Source organism: Botryllus schlosseri, chromosome 9 (genome assembly GCF_051294905.1).
Source record: "Botryllus schlosseri isolate E-star chromosome 9, Bs_hap1, whole genome shotgun sequence".
Lineage (NCBI taxonomy): Eukaryota > Metazoa > Chordata > Ascidiacea > Stolidobranchia > Styelidae > Botryllus > Botryllus schlosseri.
In genome coordinates this window covers 15158901-15186510 of record NC_137244.1, presented here as the reverse complement: position 1 = coordinate 15186510, position 27610 = coordinate 15158901, and the positions used below count along the sequence as shown (strand labels likewise).

Here is a 27610-nt window from a genome sequence, read left to right as displayed (position 1 = left end):
GTGTGCCTGACGATTGGTCCCAATACTTGGTGAATCAAATGGCTGATCAAGCAATAACGATGGATGGCATCCGCGGATCGTTTGATTCTCGTATGTCGCGACCGAGTTCAGTAATACCAAATTATGAAGGGCCATTGTCAATGCATTCATAAAGGTGGTTACCACATTGGTTTGAACAATGAGTCCACTTCTAATGATGCAATTGAAATTCAAGCAGAGGAGTTATCGTGATTGCAACGATGCTACAAAGGAGAGTGAAACATTGTCTTGTTGCAATGTACCGAACAATCTTGAAGCACACGACGCATAGTTGTGTTACCCTGTCTCACTCATATCAAATCCAAGCGATTCGATGCAAAGGAGGTCTAGCCACGAAATTTTGATCTGGTGACAAAGTGACTCGAGTTAAGTCACTCGAGTTAAGTCATGTCATTTCAAAGAGTCAATTGCAAGTCACCAAACCAATATGAACTAATATGCGGGTGTAGATAAATATACATATGCCATACTGCGCCCACGGTGCGATGTCATTTCCAAAGTATAAAGACGATATAAGTCATCGGTTATAAACATAAGTGCTGACAATGTTGCCCACGGTGTATATTTAATATGAATGATAAATAATATTAGGATTGGAAGTATAATCCAACGTATTCTACGGCTTGAGATTCAAATTCTGCATAAAGGTCATAAGCAGCGCCGAGCTGCGTATGGAGGAGAGATAATGTTAGAGGGCGCAAGAGAAATTTGTTACCCGCAAAATCTCGCCGTAATTGCCAAGAAAATCCCAAGTTTCATTCTTATTAAAACATAAATTTTAATCAGCAAGCATTTAGCGGAATTATGAATATTCGTGCCTTTATGGATGTATGCACCCCTGCCTCCGAAATCTATGCATGCTTATGGCCCTCGGTGAGGATTTTTATTGAACGACCTAAATCCTATTCATTTTCAATCTCGCATTGAGCCTAAGATAGATTCGGTCATAAGTGATTGTGGCGCATAATTGGCGTTCAATTGCGCGTGGTTACAGCTAGTTCCACACAAACGACAGTGAATGTATTTCTACATGCTGGATGTAATGATAGTATAATGTCAGTCAAAGCGATTAAGACGGTAGTTTAAGGTCATGTCGAAATTATTTTGATTGCGATGTCGCTTCTGATATAATCATATCGCAAGCGTCACCGAAAATCGAATCCAATCAATATCGGATTGGTATTGATCATGTGGTCAAGTTTAGTGCCGCTCATGTGCGGCATGCATGTCAGTGATATCTTTGAAACCTCATCATCGAGTACCACCCGGTTCGCTTACGATATCTCTTATCTCATGCATCTGCTAACGCTAGGGTAACCAACTAACCATATGTCCTCCTTTTTGAGATTCTGTCCTCTTTTTTGAGAATTTTGGTCAAATTTAGTGTCAAATTGGAGTGAGATTCCGTAAATCAGCACCGAAGTAAAGCTCCGTCGGGCATTTCGGGAGCCGAGCCGGAAAAATGACCTTTTTTTTAGTCAACCACCTGTACACGTGGAGGAAAAAACTGTAATTTTTTAGTCAACCGACCACGAAGTGAGAAAAATTTATCGTTTTCTGAAGATTTTTCTCCGAAATTCTGGGTTTGAAAATTTTGAAAACCTGTCCTATTTTCCCGATTCCAAAATATGGTAACCCTAGCTAATGCAAGCTTTGAATGCCTTCACCAGTGACCAAATGTATGACTGGATTTTCCATAGTAACCTTTGTGTTAACGCCGCGAAATCCCAATTATTGGTCGTGAACTTCCGCTACAACCAAACCCAGAGGTGGCCAACCTTTTTGGCCAAATGGGTACATGCGCTTTCCTAACCATTGTGGGGCCACGTGAGTATTGATGGCCATTTTTACAGCTAGATTATGTAACGGTAAACGCAAGACATATCTCACAACACCATGAAATCGCTGACAGTTATGTCATGAAGATTTAGTGAGCTTTCATGTGCTAGCCGCGCGATGCGCGAAAATATTTCAATGTTAACGAACGAAATCGATCAATATTATCGGTACTTGCACACAGTCTCATTGGTCGCACGGATGAGATTGCCAAGAGAGGAGTATTGGCACCTCGACAGGTTTCGGCTAACACGCTATCATCGCTTTCGATCCTTCTTACAGCTCCCTCGCGGATTCGTATCTTTGCCGACATTTGATATGTCTTGGTGTGTGCTGAGTGCTGACTCGGAGATGGTTCGAAAGTATTGCTTTTTTAGTCATCAACATCTCGAATTTCGCTGTTGGGCTGATCAAAGTATTCGTTAACCTTGCTAGTCCACAATCATTTACGTGGGAGATTCATTTTTGACAATATAACTAATTTAGAAATATTCCGCGCGGGCTACTCAAGTCCATCTCGCGAGTCACCCCTGACCAACCGTTGATAACCTATTGTTGTCAACCAAAAATGTGACTCGAGTCATTGCCATTCTGTCGTCCACGCCTAGGCAATTTGGTTGGGCCATTGTTTCGTTTCTTACTTCAACATCTTGGCTTTTGATCGTCGACAATGCAACAATTGCAACGATGCCAAGTCGATTTGTTGGCAAAGTACTTTCCAAACGGCTCCGCGAAGATGTTGAATATATTTCCGTTGCAAGGTTGGCAAGCGAAGATTGTAACATGAACAATTTCTACTACCGTCACCAGCAGTTTTAGCGGGTTCAACTAACTGAAACGTATCATCGAGCTTAATTCACCGGTGGTACCCTTAGTGTGTGGTAAAGTGGTAACCTTTGACCACAGACCAGCATGATGATTGGCCTGCAGGCGAGGTTGAAACCGAGTCACGATAGGTCATACTCTGATTTAAACGTTTGACTTGAGTTACGTGAAGTTATTGCCATTTTGTCATTTAGTGCAGTCCGAGTTCAAGTCACGGTAAGAGAGGTCGAGTCTGAGTAGGGTTACCATATTTTGAAATCGGCAAAGGAGGAGACTTTTTCAAAGTTTTCAGACTTACAATACTGGAGTAAAATCCGGAAAAAGTGGTATATGTTCCCGACTTTATGGTTGGTTGACTAAAAAAAATTCAACATTCCGGCTCAAATCCCGCAATACAGTTTTTCATTCACGTTTTCCGTTAGTTGACTAAAAAAGGTCGTCACATTCGTTCGAACAACGAATTTCCTACTAACGTCATTTATGCCCATTTTCACTCGAACTCTCCAATATCTTAGCTCTAAAATCTGTAAAGGCGGACGAATTGCCAAAATGGAGGACATTTAGTGAAGGCCTAACGGCCCCTCGTCGTCTCCCAGTCTATACCACAATTTGTTTTGTATACTTCTGTATTTATTGATGTGACGAATAAAAGACTATCTATCTATATTTAGGCGTCCTCGGAGGACATTTTCGAAAACCCGAAAAGGAGGACAATTCCTCCTAAAGGAAGACGTATGGTAATGGTAACCCTAAGTCTGAGTCGGTGTTGGGGTCAAATCACTACCTTCGAGTCACAAGTCATCTCGAATTCCACCAAAGATAAAGCAGCCACGTAACTTAAAAAAGTCATTTTTCCTGTGCAACACTTGTAAAAATTGAGGAGGCGCCGCCCATTTCCAATGGCACATATATACGCGCATCCTAAGATAGATTTAGGCGCGTGTGATGCACATAATGAGTTTTGTGGAGCCGCAGCTAGTATCACACAAACAAAACTTATTGACTGACTTCATGCATTTAAGTGATATTATATTTCCCACTCAGGTCATGATAACGAAATTTCTGAGCATGTTGTAGCTAACTTGCCTGTGACTGCGATGTCACTACGGGTGACATTAACAATATCGAAAACGTATGAAAGCCTAATCTGTAAGTCAGTAAGATGATTCGCGCTCTAATCGACCTGTCGACATTATCAAGTGGTAGTAACACAACTCTAAATACACTAAAATGCCAAACCTCACAAAGTGTCGGTAACTAACTGATGAAGCATAATACGGTTAGCGACAATTACTCTTTCATGAGAGATCCCCGTACTCGACCACGGTCCAACGGGAATGCGAGGCTTTGTGGATGATCTCAATCACTTCTTTATATTTTCAAATGCAATTCGGAATTTTCGAATATATATATATACATTCGGATAAGCAAAAAGATCAGGATTATATGCGTTACAAAACATTAATTCCGAGATTTCTGTTTCTAGATATACAAACATTTAATCACTGTCTAATGAATATCAATTAAAGCTACAGGTTCTCAGTATCAACGTCGATGTTTACATTGTCCTCGTGAAATCATCATACAAACAACGCAAAAAATGCGATAATGATTACTTGTAACACGCGAGATTACGATTACAGCAAAATCTCGAAGTATAGTCGATTACGATTAGGATTACATGGATAGTAGTCACGATTATTCAAGATTGCATTTTTTTTTCATCCCTAAGCTTGAACCTTGAACGCGTATTCGAAGACAATATAACAAATAAGATGAGATTACATCACAAGAGAACAAATGTCTTTTCTTTTAACTATGACGTCATTTACCTGTTACATCACACCATATTCACTGTTGTGCAGTGTGCAACTTAATTTCTGACGATTTCGAATAAAAATAGCGAAATAACGATTGGCGGCCGTATGACATAAGACCGTATACGAGAGTAAGATAAATTAAAAACGAATCCCTGCGAAACGAATCCCACGAACAGTAACGCAGCCAGAAAGATATATTTTCAAAGTTAATGGTGGCGAGATAGCGTGGTACGATCCACAACTGCAACACCAATTGGATGCAGGTTCGAGTCCGACCACCTCGACTCCAGAATTCCTACCCAAGTGTTGGAGGTTATCTAGGCCAGTGGTTCTTAACCTTGCCTCCAGCGCCGCATCGCAGTAGATGATGTGGTTGTAGGACATATCCTTAATGAGTATTCAGAGCAAATTAATATTCCACAAAACATGTCAAATCACGACATTTTTGGTCGTGCTACCCGACGATGTATGCTACATATGTTTTCATAAATGTAATTGGTTATCATAGCTCATGTAAAATGAATTGCGCGTACTTTTAGATCGCCAAATTCCCATTAAAACACTGCCGTCACGCTTGCTAGGGTTATTTTCAACAAAATGTTTCGAATTATGTATTATATCCCGCAGCGCACAACGTGTGAAAATCGAAGAAGGAGGCACTGTATGAGGCTCTGTGTGAGAGCCCCTCGTACATAAAATAAGTTTTGAAGCTTTGTGCACGAAATGACAAACTAAATATACTTGTATCTGACAGCTACAAAATTAAATCGTCCGAATATTTCTTCATCGTATCATAAAGGATGATACTGCGTAGTGTAGCGGTTCACAACCTCACAGGAACGTTATATAATATGAGTTGCTTTGTTTGGAATACATTCATGTTAAAATTAATAACTGGGTACGGTACTAAATTCAATGTGATCAGATATGCATCCCATTCTCAGTTGACTTACTTCTTGTTACACAAAGCACAAAGACAAAATCCAATACCATTAATTTCCCCGTATTGCCAATCGCATATGTGAATTCGGGATGGTTCGAACCACAGGGTATGAGACCGTACCCGATTGTTGTTATAACAATCTTGATTTGACCCCGAATAGACCACGCACAATTATTATATGGTTTATTATAGTCGAATGGTCCCCGAGCGTGATTAAAGCGCGGAATATTTCTAATACCAAAGTCCAGAAAACGCCGACTGGACTTCGACCTCTTACTAGGACCGAAACTGCTGCAACCCTAATCCCCAATCGGTCAGCTCGAAGGGTGCCGTAAATTATTTCAGTGAATGAACATAAATTACACGTCATGTTTTGACAAATCCCCCACGGAAGAATACACACAATTATAGAAAATATAAATAGGCATTTCGGCGTCGGCCATTACCACGCCACGATGCACGAACGAATACATATGAAGTTCCGGTTAATATGGGACTCCGAGAAGTGTGCCAAAAAGATCGTCAGCGAGAAAACCTTAGCCGAAGAGGATTGCCCTTATGTTCACTGTGAACTTCGATGTATATAAGTCTAATTGTCCAAAGGTGCTTAAATCGCTCGTGCCGAATTATCATGTCGTCGCAATCTGCACCTTAAAGGACAAATAACATCCATCAGAGAAAATTATTTGCCAGTGAAGAAATACCAATTTTGAATCGTGTGCTTACTTTAGTTTATATTACGTTAATGCGTTTCAATATCTTTTGACTATATAGCGCACAATCGGTAACAAAATAAGAACATATAACGAATTAATTGTACCAACGGGCACGTCCGAATATATTCAATTATTAATTACGTGGCCTTCATTTTCCAATACAACAGCTCACTCAGCACTACTGGTAAATCTGATTACGTGGGCTGAGAGGCTAAAAAGTTTACAGCGACATATATATGCAATTACCACCTGTTCATTCATGCATTATAGAAAATTTTGGCGCCTAGGGCGCCAAGGCCACACAAACTTTGCTGATCATCGAAATCACGCGACGGAGTTCTAGGAGCGAAATCTTCAGAAGTTTGATTTATCACGCTATGGGTGCGCAAGACAATCAATGACCACATTAGTCTACGACAGTGGTTCTTAACCTTTTTTCCTCCAGCGCCCCCTTTCAAAAATTATCGTGCTCCAGCGCCCCCACATCATATTGCCAGGACTGTAATAAAGACAATTGGTGAGAGGGAGGGCTGTAGCAGGACTTCGTCAGCCCCCCTAAAAACGATTGTCTTGGGCACCAGAGCGTGATAAGCCAAAATCATGAGGGCTCGGCACCCAAGAACCCCGTCGCGTGATTTCGATGGTCAGCAAAGTTTATGTGTCCTGGTCGCCCTATGAGCCAAAATTTTCAATAACGCATGAATGAAATAGGTTCCGATTGCATATATATGTCACTATAAACTTTTTAAACTCTCAGCTCACGTAATCAGATTTACCAGTAGCGCTGAGTGAGCTGTTGTATTGGAAAATTAAGGCCACGTAAATAATAATTGAACATATTTGGGCGTGCCCGTTGGTACAATTGAATCGTTAGGCTACGTGTTATTTTGTTACCTCTAGCCCGCTATATAGCAAAAGTTATTGAAACACATAAGCGTAATAAACTAAAGTAATTGCACGATTAAAAATTAGTATTCTGTCATAGGAAAATATTTTTTTCTGGTGGGTGTTATTTGTCCTTTAGGGTGCCAGATTTCGACGACATGATAATTCGGCACGAGCGATTTAAGCACCTATGGACAGTTAGACTTAGATCGAAGTTTACGCTCAACATAAGGACAATCCTCTTTGGCTAAGGTTTTCTCACTGACGACCTTTCTGACACACTTCTCGAAGTCTCATATTAACCGGAACGTAATATGTCTTCGTGCATCGTGGCGTGGTAATGGCCGACACCAAAATGCCTATTCCGCTATTTTCTATAATTACACGTATTCTTCCGTGGGGTAGTCGTAAGAACATGTTTAATTTATGTTCATTCACCGAAATAATTTAGGGCACCCTTCGAGCCAAGCGATTAGGGGTTAGGGTTGCAGCAGTTTCGTTCTTGGTAAGAGGTAAAATTTCAACCAGTCTTTTTGGACTTTGGTATTGGAAATATTTCGCGCTCTAATCGCGTTCTAGGACCATATAACCATATATTAATGGTGTGTGGTATATTCAGGGTCTAATCGAGGTTGTTATATAAACAATCGGGTACGGTCTCTTTCTCTGTGGTTCGAACCCTCCCGAGTTCACATCAGCGATTGGCAATACGGCGAAATTATTGGTATTTCATTTTATCTTAGTGCTTTCTGTAACCAACCATACGTAAGCCAGCTAAGAATTGGATGCATATATCTGCTCACATTGAATTTAGTACTGTAACCAGTCATTAATGTTAACATGGATGTATCCCAAACAAAGCAACTCATATTATATAAAGTTCATGTGAGGTTGTGAACAACAACAACAGGAGATAGTATCATCCTTTATGATACGATGAAAAAATATTCTGACGATTTACTTTTGTAGCTCTCAAATACAAGTATATTTAGTTATTCATTTCGTGCACAAAGCTTCAAAACTTATTTTATGTACAAGGGGCTTTCACTCCCAATCAAAAGTGATACACAGTGCCCACTTCTTCGATTTTTACAAGCTGTACACTGCGGGATATAATGCCTAATTCGAAACATTTTGTTGAAAATAACCCTAGCAAGTGTGAAAGCGGTGTTTTAAATAACGGGAAATTAGCGATCTAAAAGTACGCGCAATTCGTTTTATATGAACTGTAATAACCCATTACATACCCATACACATCGTTGCGTAGCGCGACCAAAAATTTCGGGATCTCACATGTTTGGTGGAATGGTAATTTGTTCTGGATACTCGTTAAGAAATTTATCCTACTACCACATCATACGGCAAAGCCATTTTTCTTCAGCGCCCGCCTTATCGCCCCCTGAGCCCAGCGCCCCCCATATCGCTTCCTGAGCGTTTCCGCCCCCTTCAAAATCGCCAGCACCCCCTGGGGGGCGCTGGAGGCAACGTTAAGAACCACTGGTCCACAAACACCATGAATACCACAGACAACAAAGTTAATGAATGGATTCGCTCAATATTGTTTTTATACTTGCACATGCATGATCTGATTTGCCGTTAAGCTATGGATGCGGTGTCGTCAAAAATTGAGGACACGTAATGATAATATTAATCTTAAGCCATGGTCACATTGGTCATTGATCATCACACACGGTTGCGCGATTTCACCTAATTATACAATCTATAATATATTTTTAAGCCATGGTCAATTGTCACATTAGTCATCGATCATGACAGACGGTCTCGCGATATCGTTTCCGGGGGGTCCATTGTTATATATCACTTTGTTGTAGCATACTGTCATTTCGTGACCTCCTGTAAAGATTATCGCTGCTCAAAAAATGTAGTCACCCATGATAAAATAAAATCGTGACAGTAAATCGCGCGGAACGCGTGGAAAATGGCAAATTGAATGTAGGCTATCTGTTTTAAAATACCCTGCTTCGTTTTAATTAACGAAACATTGAGGAAGCATGACTTCTTTGGCCTCTAGCTACGCCTATGTTGACCAGTATTGCTTCCCATACATTGCGCGCAAATATTAGCAATAATGCCAAGGAACAGGGCAGTCATATATATAGAACGTGTCTACGAGCACTGTGAACTTGTGGTCCACAGAGAAAAGAAGTACCACTTTTGAATGGTACACGACCTCTGAAATGGGTTCAATTTAGCTTGATGTGGTGCGTTCGATCGATCCAAGCTCAAGTGGGTTAAGCGACGGGCTAAAATAACACTAAAATCATTATAATATGTACATTGGGGTTATGAGTTGAAAAAAAAAATCAAAATTTTGTGTGTCCTGTAGTCACAAATGATGAACTTTTGTGTCCTGATTTGAATATTCACAAATGTTAAGACTGTTTAAATAAAAAACCTCCCCCACAAAAATCTTCCATTTTTACTCTATGAAGGATAGGCGTTCTTTTGTAGATGCAGATTATATAATATATATATCGACTGATTTGAATTTAACTGACCCAATTCAAATTGCAAAGAATTAAAATAGTATTTTGGTAAATTTGTGATTGCCCGGATTGAATTTTTTAAAGTTATAACCCTAATGTACAAGCTGACTTTGCACATGAATATTTCGAGAAAATTTATTCGATAACGTGACATTTCATTATCGCGTTCTGCCTTCAGACATTTCACTCTTGCTATACAGACCAGTACGGTCCACCAATTTAGTTAGTTTAAGGACAGCTACTCACTAGTTTTTTTAAGCATTTCTAGTTACAGTTGCGGATTTTGAAAAGTGAAAAAAATTAGTTGTACAACAACTAGAAACAGGTGTCATCGTTTGCCGTGAATCGTGATACCGGTGTTATTTTGCGTGATGTTCTTGCAGCCGCTACTATAGCTCAGAGTCAGCACTACGAAGTACGAACAGTGACATAGTTAGGGTTGCTTTTAAAACAAAAATCAATTTAAAACAAACATGCTTAAGACATGGCCGTGTCTAAAATATATATTTTTAACCACGATGTTACGGATCTTTAATTGTGACGCAACAGTGGATTGGCACTGTTCTATAACTCGATCTGAATTATAGTTAAAATTACAGGGCTATTATGGCCCCTTAAACGAAAAAGGGTTACAACCCGTCTTGAATAGATCAAAAATATATTTGAGCAGGACTATATACATCGTTATGCTGCATTTTAACGGTCGGACTTCATCACCATCAGAACACCCACTCCGTCCCATCTATCACTACGTGCTACTACTGTTGAACCGACGACGACTTCGAGGGCTCCAACCATTCCATATCGTATACGTCGACTAGTCAGTGCTTCTCAACCTTTTTCAGTTCGCGGCCCACTTTTTATCCAAATTTCATTGCGCAACCCACCAAACACCCTTTCACAACTAATGTTCAAACCAGGGCTCTGGAGCCGGAGCCGGAGCCCGGAGCCCGGAGCCGGAGCCCCGGAGCCGTGAATTTTTACCGGAGCTGGAGCAGGAGCCAGAGCTCTACATAAAATTGAGCCGGAGCCGAAGCCGGAGCCAGAGCTGGAGCTAGTTATTTGAGGGGTAGCTCCAGCTCCGACGTATTTCATAAGATGCTATTATATGTGCACAGAGGTGGTCAAAGTAGTCAAGAAAGCTGCTCAAGTAGAAGTAGAAGTAGTGACGGAAAAATCTACTCAGGTGCGAGTAGAAGTACTTCTTCAATAAGTCACCTAAAACTAATTGAAGTAGAAGTAGAATTAACTGACTTTAAATCTACTCAAGTAAGTAAGTAGTTTTGAAAACAGTCGTAATTCGTTCGCATGGACTACCAAAAGCTGCGAATTGAGCTATGCGGAAGGTGCAGAGAGCTTGATTCGTATTGATGCATCCCAGGATAAGCATTAAGTCGCATCATTGGATGCAAATTGCAGTATTGATGTGAAAATGCGATACGAACTCTTTGTTTACTAGAAGACCCTATTTTAGAGAATGTCCTGGCGTAGCGGGCTACCCCATATGATAAGGCCCCAAATTTAGGCGAAGAGTGATACGTAAAACAGGAGTCACCAACACGCGGCCCGCGAAGTCATATTTTGCGGCCCGCGACTTGATTTGAGATTCCGGAAGAAGGCTAAGAAAACATTTTGAAATGCTGAAATTGACGTGCAATGGCCCAACCACTGCCAAGACCGAGACGCTAAGAAAACGGCTTAGGGCAGTGGTTCTGAAACTGCGAGCGTGGAGCAGCGGTCAGCTGAAAATTTTTTCGCGTTCTGCGCGATTTACCTCGAATTCATAGTTATAGTTATTGCTCTGTGTATAGTCCGGAATTCATATTATACAATTCTCACATCAACATTCGTTACCTTCCATGCCATCAAACTATCCGTTGGGATTGTTAGCATTATTGATGAATTTTGGGATAAGACGGTAAGGGGGGCGCGAAATGTTTCAGTATCATTAAAGGGGCAAGTCTAAAAAGGTTTGAGAACCACTGGCTTAGGTCTTCCCCAAAAAGATCAAGCTGTGGAGGTGGTCTTTCAGCTAGTAACATATCTCGCCCCCAAAAGCGTTTATCGTGCACAGCTCATAGTTCAAAATAAAATGAAATTGTTGACAATGATATTTTATTCCTTTAACAAAATATTACTTCTTTTTGGTCACTATGCCCATCGCCTATGTTAGGTAGCATAGCGTTGTACTAACGTACAGTTTTAAAACGTGGTTGCGTACTTTATGTCGATGTTGAATTCATGCGACCCGCGGCCGCTACGTAATTTGAAAAGTGGCCCGCGGCCGTTTTGAGTTGGCGACTCCTGACGTAGAAGTTGTATCGGATACGGTGTCATCACTTTGCGCGATTAGTATAGCCTACGTTAATAACAAATATTTTGGATCGCAAAAGTTATATTTAGTGTAGCTTTATTTTTGGATAATAGAGGCATTACTACACTTGCTTTTATGCTTCAGCATGTATGTTCTGCAGACAAAAGAACTGAAAATAATTAGAACTCAAAGTATGATACAAGCAATTGAAAGTGAAATACAAATACCACTTCTAAAAAGCGGAAAATATATTTCATGTCTTTGGTCCATAAAGCTTCAAAGGTGATATCTGCTAAAACAGGCGTAACGTTCAAAAAAGCTGGATTTTCCAGATTAGCAAGACACGTAATGGGCTGCTAAATTACGATATGATAGGTAATTGCTAGATTGCCAAACGGTAGTTTCAAACGTTGTGGTGCGCCATATATGCTGTGATGAAATATTTGATATGGGCGACAATGCGGTGTGAGCGGAACCAAGCTTAGATTGTTGGCCAATTTTACGGTTCGAAAATAATGATCACTATGTATTACGCGAAATGGGAGAGTGGATAAAAACGCGATTTCGTTGCACATGTAGATTGTAGATATGACGAGCAGGAGCCGAGAAATTCCATCTAATCGTGCTATGAATCGGATGAGCAAATACTCGTTCTTTCGTGATAGTTCTTTAATCGGGCCGCGAAATTGGACAGTGTTGTTGTGTATGCAATTATACATGCGAATTGTAATTCATAACTGCGTATGATCGTCATTCACTCCAGTGAGGATTTTCGAGCGTAAATAGGGGATAGCAGAACAGTAGCCCAAACGCCGTTACACTCAGCAAACAATTGTCGCGGTGTGAGCTACTCAGTGCGATGTCAGGACCCCATGGTATTTTATGATGGAGACAAATTACTGATTTGATACGCGATTTCCAATTTGTAATCATCTGTTTCGTAAATTCATTCTTGATGTCTGCTTGATACGATGTCTGTTTGATACTCTAGTATTCCCGGATTATCGCGCACTGTGACTTGTAAATGTGCAATGTGCATAGTTTAATTCGTTATGGGCATGGCGCAATGTGCATGGCACAGTGTTTAATTCGATTCGTTTCAACGGGAAAATATAATATTCCGATAAACTTGATCGACACCGGATAGACTGGTAACGAGTGCACCAATATCGAACATCAAACCATTGGCCATTTGGTACTAATCGAATTTCTATTGATCAGGTCGTGATGTCCGCCCATATTGCTCTTACTACAGTTACAGTTGAATAATAATCGCTTATTTAAAGATTGAATTGAGCTATATGGCTTAATGTTAACGGGTACAGTGCTAGTGTTAAAACGCCGCATCTGAATTTTCATATACTGTACACAGCAATGGCATGGAGTCAAGTGCGTTCTAGTGCAGGGGTTCTCAACCTGGGGGGCGCGGGAGGCTCTCAGGGGGGGGCGAGAAATTTTTGTCAATTTGTCAATTTCTGTATAAATTGTGACTAAACATGTGTTTCACAACCATTCTGAAGAGACGATTATTGAAGATTAAACTTAATTCGTATTCTAGAAAGGTTGTCAAACTCAAACTCCAGCAGTCGCGCTCAACGGAATATAGGCTGACTTCAACTTCATTTGAGCAAATTTTTGATATTCTTTGAAGATTTAGAGAAATTCCTACGTGCAAGTCATTCATTACTTTATAGCTTTGGCTGTAGTCTAAATCTCTGTGCGCTAGGTAGCTGTTGTTGATAGCTGGCGAACTGCACTGCCTAAGACAGACTTAGATGCGATCTAGGTTGCCCAGTTTCGCCCTCAATTTGGCTATAAATCAACACAATATAATTCATTTCCAAAACTGATCAAATTTAGCATGGCTGGACAGCACGACGCCGTGCTATCTGTACTCACTACCAGCATCATGATTAGTCTCAGTGCAACCTACCTTGAAATTAATTGATGTCCTTTCAATGTTTTTTTTTGTTATTTTCAAACAAGTTTGGGGAAGTTTGTCAGCAATGTAAAAGACTAAAGAACTGGAATGCGGATTCAAAATTGGCGTAAGATATACCTCATGTATACTATTAGATCAGGGGTGGGCAGCCCGTACGGCAGCATGCGGCCGTAGAAGGGAATTTGTGCGGTCGTCGACGCCTAATTCAATTAGTATGTGTTGGCAGCCGTAGACATGCAAATTGCAATTACGAATTCACTCCCGAATTTTCGAGAGATTTTATTCAATCTTGAAATTTTCTTCGTGCTCCGCGCAATTCAACAAGACTTCATTTTTTGATTTTAATGCAGTAGCGCCCTTCTTACTTGGAGCAGGAAGGGGAATCCTCAAGAAATAACAATTCATTCGCGGCTCTGAAAACTTTTCGCGCACCGCGCGACAATATGCTCTCCCAGCAACTATTCTTAACATTGCCACTCGCGAGTTCGGTGCGTACGATAGGCCGTTGTGAAAAGTAGAATATCCGGAGTTCACCGGGAATGAATATGGACAGTTTACCATAGGTATTTTGCGTCCAGATCGTTCATTGCGGCTATGCCCCGGAATGCGGCCTTGGGCTACATAAGTAATCGAAATGCGGCCATGATTAGCAAGAAGGTTGCCCACTTCTGTATTAGATGATGTGCTCTTTTTGACATGACGATAAATGTAAGGGGGGTCTGGGGGGACGCGAATGGTTGTGAAACACATGTTTAGTCCCAATTTATACAGAAATTGACAAATTGACAAAAATTTCTCGCGCCCCCCCCTGAGAGCCTCCCGCGCCCCCAGGTTGAGAACCCATGATGTAGACCAAGGGTGGCCAACCTTTTCGGCTGAAGGGCCACATGAAATTGACGAACGAGTGTGCTGCCCACTAGCCGCGCCAGGCGCGTAAAATTTTCAAAGTTAGTATTATTATTACTTGGGTATATTGCGGGTCGCCTGTATACCGCCCGCTGGGCTCAGTTTGCAAGGACAGGACTATTCGGCATCTGGGCATCATCGTCGACGATCTTTCTGAGAGCGCAAACGCGAAAAGACTTTCTCTCGTAATTGCGAATATAGTTAGACTCAATCGGCTAAATCAGGCGTTTTTTTCATTTTCGGGAGGGAGTAGGCTACTAAGGCAAGAAATCGTGTGACAATTAAACACGCGAAGCGTAAAGAAAAATTTTACTACTCTTTTAGTTTATTGTAATGTACGACAATTTACTATAAATATGACTGTACCCTGGATCTGCCAATGCGTCGGAACTGATATTTTAGTCATCAACATCCCAAGTGTCGCTGCCAGACTAATCACATTTTTGGTTGGCCTTGCAAGTTCACAATCTGAGCAATTCCATTTCGATAATATAGCAGTATTTCAATATTATAAGGGGAATTTAGCTCGCGGGCTACTCAAAACCTTCTCGCGGGACACATATGGAGCGCAGGCCGCGGGTTGCACACCCCTGATATAGACAGACACCTTCGATAGTTTTCAGAGCCGGAGCCGAAGCTGGAGCCGGAGCTGTGGTAATAATGCGGCTTCAGAGCTCGAGCCGCAGCTAGTGTATGATAGAAGAAAGCTCCGGAGGTGGAGCAATGCAGATTTACGGCTGCTCCAAAGCCCATGTTCAAACCACTGCTCAAGTGCTCGTAGGCCCCATTTTTTCATAGTGCGTTACAGTTATCTGGTCGCACCTAGCGTGAATATATTCCCTAATTCATTATGGCCTTCGGTCAATGATATTGGCGATTACCATAAATTTTGGCGAAAGCAGTATTTGGAGACAACCATTTAGGCGCCGATAGTGAAAGGACAATTCGGCATATATACACCGAAGGTTTCGATTTTTTCGGCAGAGGTTTTCTCGCTGCCGATCTTTTTGGCAGCACATTTCGCAGAGTAGCATGTTGGCCGAAACTTCATATGTCCTGGTATGTAGTGGCGCGGTAATGGCCGACACCGAAAGGCCTAATTCTATAAATTATGCGTATTACTTTATTAGAAAGACCCCTATTAAAACCAAGACATCTAACGATATCAAATCGCGCCCTGCGCGAAGAAAAGTTGATAGAATACTCCATAACTTATGTTGACTCATCAGATAATTTTGGCTCCTCTCCAAGCTCGATGCTCCAGTTGGGGGATTGGGGTGCGGCAGTGAAGGTCCTCCTGCATGTAACAGATGATTACAGACGTGAAAGGCTTATGTAGGCCTCTACATAGGATCTGATTAAGCGGTGTTTTCAAAAAGTCTGAAAGTGTACCGTACTCCAAGTTCTAAGGTGCGGAATCACAATGAAGAATATTGGCCTGGTGTGAATGACCATTGCATAAGAAAAAAATACCATGAATACCACAAACAACAACGAACGAGAAGGCGCGTATCCAATCAGCAACTCGTCTATCAGTGGTTCACGACCTTTTTGTTATCGCGGTCACTCTTTTGCACCGTCACGGACCCCCGCGTACCCCCTGAGTTTTAGTACAAATTTAGCTGATTTATCGTGCAGCAATCAACTGTCTTGTGTAAATATCAACTTTAGGGTAGTGATAAACAACAATAAAATGACTTTTCTTGAAATTAACATCATACTATTTATGTAGAAATTGGGAAGACTTTTATTATTTCAAAGCGAATTCTGTAGCTGCATTTCTTGAAATACGTGGTCGTGTCTTGAAAATCTGCGTCGTCGATTTCATATGAACGAGTGCCGAAAATCCATTTTCGCAAAGATGGTGGTGAATGTAATAATAACGCGTAACGCTTCCATCGACACCTCCGTAACGAAGCGCCGTTCTGTCCGAGAGGTGAAAAATCGAAATTTTTGGCTGACCGTTTCTCGGCCATCACCGGTCGCGGACACCTCTGAAAGGTGTCGGCACGTTCGTCCCAATACAGTTTTTGCTGTAAAAGACAAACCGAATCGGTGGGAAGTCTGACAGGCTCGAAAAGGCCATTCAAAAGTCTTCGTTTTCGACATATTATCGAACGTTGCCTAGCAACGGGTTGCCGGATACGGATAAATCCAGTTTTGGCGGACTCGTCTCTTCGGATTGCTTCGATCGGTAACTGAACGATGATATAGGGACCAGTGAAACAGATCCCATAACCAATGTTCCCTCTAATTTTTCAAGAGTCTGCGCAAACACGCCAATTCACTGCGCAGGCCCTCGGACAACAGTGCGCAACCACCCTCCAATAAGGTGATAAAACTAACTACTGGGGGGGGCTTCGCCCCCCAGACCCCCTACGGCTGTAGGCTTCTTCCGGTACTTATCATGTACATTGGGTGCTCGTCTAGTAGTAGCGTCCCTAAACGCGCAAAGCGCGAAAAAATTTCTATAATTCATGATTGCATCGGCCAATATGATCGGGAATTGCATATATATTGCTATCAATTTTTATCCTCTTCCTGCTCATATAATCAGATTTACCGGTAGACCTGATCCAGTGAGGTGTGTTGGAATAGATAGGTCCTCTAAATAATAATAAAACATCATTGATATAATGACTTCGTTACATGATGCTATTTCGTGACCCCCTATCTGCTATGTCAAAAGATATTGAAATCGCCAAAACGTACTAAAGTAAAAGACGTATACGATTTCAAATTGGTATTTCTTAACTGGAAAATAATGTTCCCTCGATATGGCATTTATCTTGTTGTGAGACTCGGATCGCCAGGACAGGAACATTCGGCGCAAGCCATTTAGGCGCCCATGGACATGGACAATTACACATATATTTGTATATATCGAAGTTTTCGGTCAGCACCGGGGCAGTCTTTTTCGCTCAAGGTTTTCTCGCTGCTGATCGTTCTGGCGCACTTCTTGGATTCGCATGTTACATAGCCTTTAACTTCATATGTCTTGGCGCGTCATGGTGCTGTAATGGCCGACGCCCAACTGCCCATTTCTATAAATCATGCCTAATTTTTGTTGGGAAAGGGTACCCAATAATCATATATCCTACAACAATAAAACGCGCGTAGCGCGAAAAAAATTCCTGATACATTTCAAAAAATACACCATGATTTATGTTAATTCTCGAAATAATTTTGGACCCCCTTCGAGCTCGGCCCCTCCAATTGGGGGGTTTGGGCTGCGAAAGTTACGGTCCTGAGTAAATCTTACGCAATGTTCATGCCACGCGAAGAATACTATCATTCGTTAGTTTCTCGCAGATTAACTTCGAGCTAGCCCATTGTTATTTATAACTTTGTTAAACCAGGTTATTTCGCCATTCCCAGAAAATAATGCGCTATTGAAATGATATCAGTATCGCTCACGTGTACGAGGCCATACTAAAAAAATATCTTCCGTGAGGCGCAGGTGATTGTGAACTCTAATTTCTTCATGGAGCGCAATAGTTACCTTTGCGGGGCACACTTGTACCTCGGTTTCAGACTTCAGTGATAACACTATTTGGCCCTGGCAATGTTCCATCTTAATTTACACGAATCTGCGCGCCTGCGTGGTCCATTGGACAACAGTGCGCAACAACTATAAAAAAAAAATTCTGATTTTTTGTGCGCAACGGAGATTTTCTGTGCGCAGAGACCGTTTCAGCACTGCGCATTTGCGCACGTGCGCAGCTTAGAGGGAACATTGCCCATAACCCGATAACTCGTATCTCCGTAACGAAGCGCCGCACAGTTCTGAGAATAGCGTCTTCGAAATGTATAGCCTACGCGGTCCGCGTAACACACGTTGGCGCATTCTGTCCGAGAGGTATAAAATCGGAATTTTTGACGTACTGTTTCTCGGCCGTCACTGGTCGCGAACACCTCCGGAAGGTGTCTGCACGTTCGTCCCGATCGGGTCCTTGCTGTAAAAGACAAGCCAAATCGACCGGGTGTCTGGCAGGCTCGAAACGGCCGTTTAAAAAGTCACCGTTTTGAAAATATTTTAGACCGTCGTCGAGCAACGGCTTGTCGGATCCGGATAATTCCGGGTTTGCCGGATGTGTCTCTTCGAATTGCTTCAATCGGTACCAGGATCGTGACATATGTACTCGTGAGACCGATTCTATACACGAATAACCTGTATCTCCGCAACTAAGCATCGGAGAGCTCTGAGAATAGAAGATCGAGATGGCTGCATTTGCCCAAACAGGTTTGCGGTAAAGGTTTGTTGGTCGATTGGTCAAAAACCAAAATCGCAGACCACCTTCGATGGTGTCGTTCGGGTCGTCTAGCGTAGCTATAAATATATAATTTGTAACACGGCGAGGATCGGCCGTAAGGGGGACTCGCAATCTCCGTTTGAAAAATCAAAAATTTCGAAATTTTGTCAAAATCGAAGACTTTACCGGACCAACGCTTGTCCTGTCTTGGTCGCGTTTGTCTAGGTCGGATCTAGCCGGAACAAGTGACCCGAAGACAATCGGGTGTACGAACAGCTCGCAATCGCCGTTTGAAAATCACTAATTTCGACCTGCTATCGCCCGTAACCAGTACTATGCGGCAAGGCCCGACATGAATCGGTAATGTCCATTCTTGGTAATGCCCATTCTCGGTGGTCTCCATTCTCGGTGGTGTCCATTCTAGGTAATGTCCATTCTCGGATGTGTCTATTCTCGGTAATGTCAATTCTCGGTAATGTCCATTCTCGGTGGTGTCCATTCTCGGCTATGTCCATTCTCGGTAGTGTCCATTCTCGGTAATAGCATTCTCAGTAATGGTTTTCTCGGTTAGGACCGGACACCCAAATATTCTTTCAGTTGGCATGTAATTGATTGACGAATAATAAAATGGCGTTGAACTTGTGAAGAGTCAATTGATATAAATTGAGACACTTTGCCAATGGAACCTGTCTTGATAATTGGCAGCACATGTTCGGTTATTCAGCAAATATTTACCGATGGCAGATGTTTGAGCCATGGCCTGAATATATTTGAAAGGCGGCCGTACCCAGAACGCGTCACAAATGGAGTTTTCCATCCCTGCGGTACCAACTTAATGACACTAACAAGATGCCTAAAGTGAGACTAAATGCAGTTCTAGAGGTCAAGGAACAAGGAAACGACGCCAACGATAATATGGATAATATAAATGCATCATATACCAGGTGATTATAGTTGATCAATGGCTTTACCAGAATTAGATTTTGGATTCCAATAAATGCACGCTAATACAAAAAATTCAAACCAATAATTTCCATTGAAATACAATTTCATTGTAGGTCTACGTATAGACACAGTCGCTATAGTAAATATACCACTACGCATAAAACGTTTACCGGTACCGGGATCATCAACTTCGCTGATTCACAGGGTGTCAGGTAAAGTTTCTTACTTCACTCTGCTCCTATGTTGTGGAAAAGTATGAGATGAGCGACAAAATATCGATTTATTTTTCATTGTTTCCCGGATGAATGGTAGAGTGGAAGGAAGTAATTAATTCCCAACGCCATTCATAGAATCGGTAACTCATGGTTTCGAAAGTCGCAGCATATACAGGAGTATACGTTGCAGGATAATAGCAGTAGCAGACACCAGGTACTGTTATTTGTGTCTAGTGTGCGCGAACTTCAACTGGTGCAATATGGGTGAGAAGGGATTGCTTACATAATCCCAATTATTTGTAGCGGACAGCTATACTCTGCTAATGCGATGGGCGACTTAGTCAGATGGGCTTGCAAATCAGTTCAGTCTGTGCGGCAAAACTATTCAGATTGGAATATGGAAACAGGTGACTCCCAATATTCGCGGTGGAAGTAGCCATCTCCCCTGACATATTAAAATCGATTGAAGCATTCTGGAAATGTATGAAATAACCCATTTCTTGAATGAGAATTGTGTCGTGGATTACAGTCTTTATAATCGGGGAATACTTTGCCAATAGTGCGCTCACCAACTAATGGTGTCCGGATATTGACTCATTTTGTATCGTCTAACAATATTTGGACATTCTAACACTGGTGGGTTGGTGCGTACCCAACTATCCAAGGAAGTTGTCTTCGCGTGATCTCGAATTTCGATAAAATGAGTTCGACATGACCCCTTAACCGAACAAATTCCTATACTTACAAATGTATTTCCGTAAGTTACACAAGCACGATAGGACGCAAATCACCATGGCGCCGCGGTTATTCGTGAAATCCGAAAATTGATAACATCATGACAGCGAAGCCTGGAATTTGGGGCCGGGTAACTTTTTTTTAATCCTGACTATGTCCCAAGTTATTTTCTACTTATAGGCGACGCCAATGTCAATACTGAAATTGATGATGTCTCATGTCGTCAACATGCTGTATCGAACAAAGCGAAGTCGAAATCCACGGGAGTATGACTGGACCCAGCTATACCTGTATTTTCAAAAAGTCACTTATTTTAGAAAGGTTAATATGACGGCGAGACAATAGTGTAAACCAGAGGTCTCAAACTCAAATATGCTCGCGGGCCAGTTTCCCAGTTTTGACGACGCCGCGGGCCGCAGCATTTATAGGGGTGTTCTATGTCTTTCCAAGCAGGCCCTATTTTGCGGGTATGAATTGTCCTATTGAAAGTGAGTCGATCCAGCAGACTGACAGTAAACACACATCGTCAAAATGTGGTTTACTCTTGTATCAATTTAGACCTGGCACGAAAAGAATCATCACATTTATAATTGTTTGGATAGAATTGTTGTTGTACTTGATATATATTAATTATAAGATATAGACGACATATGGGCGGACAAATAGATGATGCCATCATAAAAGAAATCGGGCTATTATTTTTCAGCTACTATGAATATTTTGAATTTAACAGATTGATAATAGAGACTGATCGGATATCAAAACATTTTTAAGTTGAACATTGTAATTCCAATCCTGGATTCGGGTATACTACTGACAATAGGCTATTAATCTCATGGCCAAATATCTTCAAATATAGGAGCAGAAAAAAATATAAATATAATATAAATATATTATTGAATGTGTCCTATGATTGAAATGTCGGAACGCCGAACGGCCCATTGCTGTTACATCGTTGGAGCGTACCACTACGGTACTCGGTACCTTTAAGTGGCCTTAATAACATGGTTTAGCGACCAAAGAAGTAACTAACAGATTGCCAATGGTTGCGATAACAACTTGCTTCGTTAGCGAAATACGAAGCGACCTTCTGATCTATTACTATTCCCCTGATACGCGATTAGTTTGTTGCGTCCATGGTTCTAACAAATTCACGGCATTCCGAGTCACTCCAAGTCCACTCGAGTCATTTTCATTTTGCCATCGAGTTAGCCCGAGTCTGAGTAATTCGAGGTCGCGTCTAAGTCCAACTCACAAATTTCAGTCACGAATCGTCTAAGGGTCAGGTTTTGTCATCATGAATTGGAAATATGGCGAAATAGTGAATCTTCCACTGCATGGTATAGCGTTTGCAATTGATGTGATAGTGAAGTTTGATGAATAGTTTAAGGCTTTCAGAGCAATATAAGAGGGAATTTTAACTTTATAACCTGAAATGATATATGTGACACTTATACATTGTCAAATTATTAAAAATCTAAAATGTCGTCGCGGGTCGCACAATATGCTCTGGCGGGCCGCATGCGGCCCGCGGGCTGCGTGTTTCAGACCTCTGGTGTAAACCAAGTGTCAACCGAAAACATTTGGGTTTATTTCAATATGAATATACTATTCAATTGCATTTTCCTGAACCTCCTAGAAGCTCTCATCCCTCTAAAAAAGGTTAAAAAACGTTATTTTATACTGGCGTATTCAATAACCGGTAGTTGATGTGATAAAATAATATAACGACGATAAAATGATAAAACTACAACACAAAATAAATTCTAAATAGTTATTACAGTATATATTTGGACAATGTGATGGTTGAGCTTGTTTGAACTGGTGGTGAAAAGAGCCAGACGCGCGTTCTATCAAATATGACACTGCGGTGTTTAGTCTTCTGAAGTAGGGATGGTGTGAACCTCTGAAAGGTTCAGGTTCGTGTGAACGCGAACCTTTTCGAAAGGTTCTGTGTGAACACGAACGTGAACTTCATGACGTCACGTGACGTCATATTGCTAATTCCAACCCTACATTAGCCTATCTATACCATACTATACCTAGCGACGACTTGGGCCACATAATGCCACAATCCTGAAGTATAATCAATATCTTCCGTTACTTTGCCAACAATTTCGACGAGGACTTGCAAGGGAATATAAGCTTACGGTATAGGCCAGACCGGACAATGTATTCTGGGTCTGAGTATTGCTACGTTGATATTGAGCAGAGTGTTTAACCGATACCGATATTATTACATTAACTAGTTAATCAGAAGTAGCCGACACCCCCATCGCACAGATTTGGTTTTTATGATACAATAACATATGAAATCAAGATTGACCCCGTACGCCTGCTAGATTTTTTTACATCAGACCACGATAGCAATTTCTTTGATTGGTGCAGTAAGAATTATTCGCTGACTACCTACATGTAGTGTATTTCGCTCTTGATGTTGTGTGAGTGCGGGTCAAGCTCACAACGAAATATTCACAAACGGAAAGCTGGATATTTCGAGCAAATTTTTGAGATTGGCAAGGTGCATTCCCGTTTGACGTGGATTTTTTAATCCTTCCAGCGCCGTGCATAGAGTGGTGCAAAATAGGAATGCAAAGAATTTCAACCAAAGATGTTATAATGACGCGAAAAAATGGTAATCCATGAAAAAGGTTCACAGTGCAGAACCTACCAAGGTTCGTTTGTGAACGTGAACCTCTAAATTTCCGAGGTTCACACACAGAACGCGAACGTGAACCTCACGTTCACACCATCCCTATTCTGAAGTAACACTGCTGAAAACTCACATTCACAAAGATGTGTTGATGAGAACAGGAAAATTTCATCCAGTTTAGGTTATGATTTGCTTAGTTTTGCCCAAAATATGGTCAAATAATCTCTTAAAGCTGAATCGGATTGCCGTCTCTTCTTATATAGCTTCAAGAATTGACTTTTCTATATTAATTTTTAATTTATTTCTCGATATCTTGGGGTAGACCTAGAGACGATATATGCCCCCTTGAAAGAGGCTCGTTTTCCCCTAGGGGACATGGCCGGCATGTTGGGAGCCCAGGTTTGCAATGACTCGATTTGAGTCGTGATGTTTCTGTGACTCGACTTGACTCGGGCCATTTTTCAAATGCGTAAAATAACTCGACTCGAGTAAGTTTGTGTATGGACTCGACTTGTACTCGAGTCATTATGCATGACTCGAGACTAGGGCGGCCAAGACAGACATTTCATTGGAACTTCGAAGAATAGGTAGGCCGCCACATTATTGGTATTTCGTCTATCAATAAATCAATCGATCGACAGATTATATTTTCATCTGTCCTATACACACACACAATATGCAATGCGATATACAAGACACACAATGCGAGGTAATGAACAGATAGGGGGATGCCCAACGACGGTCTCTTGAACTGGCATCCACCTAGACCTAGTTCCCCGATGTCACAGCCTTCTTCGATGTTATTCCTTCTTCGTCTTCGTCTTTTAGAAGCTATTTCTTGCTCTTTTTCTTTCTTTATCGAGTCTATTTTCTGGGCTTTTTTGTCGCTGTGAAAACAACGACACGGAAGACGAGGAGCCCAGAATAACCTCCGATGACGGGAATCGAACGCGGGCGCCGACGCTCACCACTACGCTATCTCTCCTATCAGCCCTGATACTTGGAGAATAGAGCCAGAAAATGTTAGGACTGTGGAAAATTACGATATTATGAATACGAGCCATGCTATATCCCTCGAGCACTGTTAGAAAAAGTGGGTTAAAGCTGATTGAACTCAAAACTGAATAGTTAACACAATGACTTGGACTCGGATTCGAGTCACAACACTATGACTTGGACTCGACCCTCTACTAGCTGGCTAACTTGGACTAGGACGGTGATGAGTTGAAAATGACTCGACTTGACTCGAGTCAAAATTATAAAAGTGAGATTGACTTGTGACTCGGAACCTTGTGAGTTGGTTACAATCCCGAGGGAGCCCCTGTGGTATAATAAGCGTCTGTGGATAACTATTGTAGGTAGGTGATCAGCAAGCCTACCCCTTTACATAATTAGCCTACTTATACAAGTTTTGATCCAGGGATCGAGATGGATTTACCAATAAATACTAATATCATTACCTGATTTTGCGAAAATTCAAAGGAAGATGAGTAGTCTATCCAGGATAGTATCCTTATAAATTGTACCGCGTTCTTGATTGGAAAGAACATATACTAGTGTTACCATATATGTCATCCTTTTAGAGGATTTGTCCTCTTTTCTGAAATTTTTTAACGTGTCCTTGGATGTCGCCCAAAATGTCCTCTTTTTTGAGATTTTGTCCTATTTTTTAAGAAATTTGGTTAAATATATGGCAAAATCGACTTAGATACAGTAATTCAGAAATGAAGTAACGCTCCGGCGGATATGTTGGGAGGTGGGCCGGATAGTTGACCTTTCTTATTCCTGTGAAAGAAAAACTGTATTTTGGGAGCTGAGCCAGAAAGTTGACTTTTCTTTTTTTATTATTCAACCGACCACGAAGTGTAAAATCTTACCATTTTTCAAGGTTTTCCTCCGGTATTGAAAGTATGGAAATTTTGAAAAAGTGTCTTTTTTTCAGATTTTCGAAATATGGTAACCCTAACATATACACGTCAGTGTATAAACACATTGCGTAAAATATCTAAAAAGGCGAAATCTCCGTCTCGATAAAACACGGACCTATGCTCCACAAAGTTTATTACCTCGAATTGCGATATACAATATTCTCACAAAGCCTGAAGGCTTCAAATCATTGAATTGTGTTTATGCTTCGAGAAATTCGTAGGGTTCATTATGGCCTGGTGTTTTATAGATGAAGTCATCCACTCGGGGCTAATGATACGAATATGCGTTAATGAGCAATGAGCATATACAGAAACAAGTCGCAACAATACTGGCAACTCAAATAGGATGAGATTCCCAATGTTTCAGCACACCAGTGGAGCATTGCAGGAACTTTACTAGTGATCGAACAGTACTACAGATTATAATAAAATCTGAAGATTGGCGCATTCTTCAGGAACGCAGCATATATTTTGTCGACCTCTTGATGTAAGCATAACAAAATAACACGGAAGTCCAGTTTGTTCTCCATGTTGCCTATGTTACGCACGTGTATCAATTAACACCCGAGGGCTCGTTATGGAGTCGTGTTTACAAACTCGTCGTGACAATTCCATGTGCTTTACATTAGCAATTCAAATACTCAGACCAATTAGAAAATTGGACGTTATCAGCTAGAAGGTAGAGGCATCATATTAAAGAAGAGTCTTTTCACGTTGATCGGCAGGGGTACGTTGTACTCGTAATGTAATATCCATTAAGATTTTCAGGATATTTTCGGAAAGCTAGGTCTAGGGATGGGGTGATCGAATAACATCTGATTCGAATCACACACTGAAAATCCTTCTCGTATCGAATCGAAACTCCACATTTCAATGTTGAGTCAATCTAGGCGGAATACAAAGCGATGTGCACGATGACTAGCATAGAAGTATCGATTAAAGAATCCATGAAATAATCATGGATCTTAAATGACCTAGCAGCGTCACAGGCACATAGTTTCAAAAACCGCAAATTGTCTTTTTGAAGGCGTAGAGGCAGCTGGACAGTGGACTGGACAGTGGACATTAGAAATATTTATTAGCCCTATTGGGAATTTAAGTATTTTTTCCTGATGTACTTTCCGTCATTTCAAGGCATTGGTGTTAAGTTTGGTGCATTTTGATTAAAAGATACCGCTATACTTCCTCAGTCACTTGCACTAAATTTCCGAGGATCATTTTTACGAAATGGTCGAGACTCGAGATCAACTAGAGGAGATATAGTAACATCGACACCGTCACGTTCATCATAAATTTCCCGGGTGAATGACATATTACCAACAGCACTGGCATAAATGAGCAATTGAGCATGATTCTGAATAACCGTTAACCCGCCCCTCCCCCAAGTGGGGGGTTTGGGGTGCGGCAGTTACGGTCCTGGGTAGGAATATATGGGTGTGGCCGAACTGATGGCAGGAACTGGGGGAGATAGCGTTGCAGTGATTCGTCCGTCTTCTTGATCTGTAAATAGTGGGTTCAATCCCCGGGCGGGTCAGACCTAAGATTCGAAAACTCGTATACGCGGCTTTGCCGCTCGGTGATAACATTCACGGATAGCATGGAGGAGGACAATCATGACAAAACGGAACATCTAAACGTTGCATCGCATCTCCATCGTCGAAGCACCCCGATGGTTAAGATAAAAATAAGTTTGTTCGCTTTCTCTCTTTCTCTCTCTCTCTCTGTGTGTCTTTTGAGCATATGCAAGGTGAATCCTTTTCTTATTTGCACGGTTAGAGCAACAACCCTCCTCGGTTTATCTGGGCTACTCCTCCGACAAAGACATGGGTTGACGAATGCCAGGAAAGCGAACAGAGAATCGCAAGGAAAGGCCATCAAAACAGTACTGAAGAGATCAAAATCGAACCCAATCACCTTGTCGATTACGCCGAGATGGATGCTAGATTAAAGACCGTGCTTGGTCATTTCAGCATTATCCTCTCTGTTCAATATATCGCATTGTTTGTATAAGCTATAATAGGATCACAGATCACGAGATCGCATCGTTCAACAGCCTGCAAACATAGTTACTATAGATTACCTACCGCAGGTTACTATTGCCATTTCAATTGGGAGCTGTCAATCAAAACCGGTTTCCCCACGATGTGA

At 41.5% G+C, this 27610-nt stretch overlaps 2 protein-coding genes across 3 annotated transcripts in view; both read left to right on the top strand.

Moving 5' to 3' along the window:
• The window catches only part of LOC145446217 (uncharacterized), a 182931-nt gene that overhangs the window by 20538 nt on the left and 134783 nt on the right, over nucleotides 1-27610 (top strand). The window lies entirely within an intron of this gene.
• LOC145446229 (somatostatin receptor type 5-like) overlaps nucleotides 1-27610 on the top strand; it is a 146802-nt gene that overhangs the window by 81337 nt on the left and 37855 nt on the right. The gene's annotated exons all lie outside the window — the stretch shown is intronic.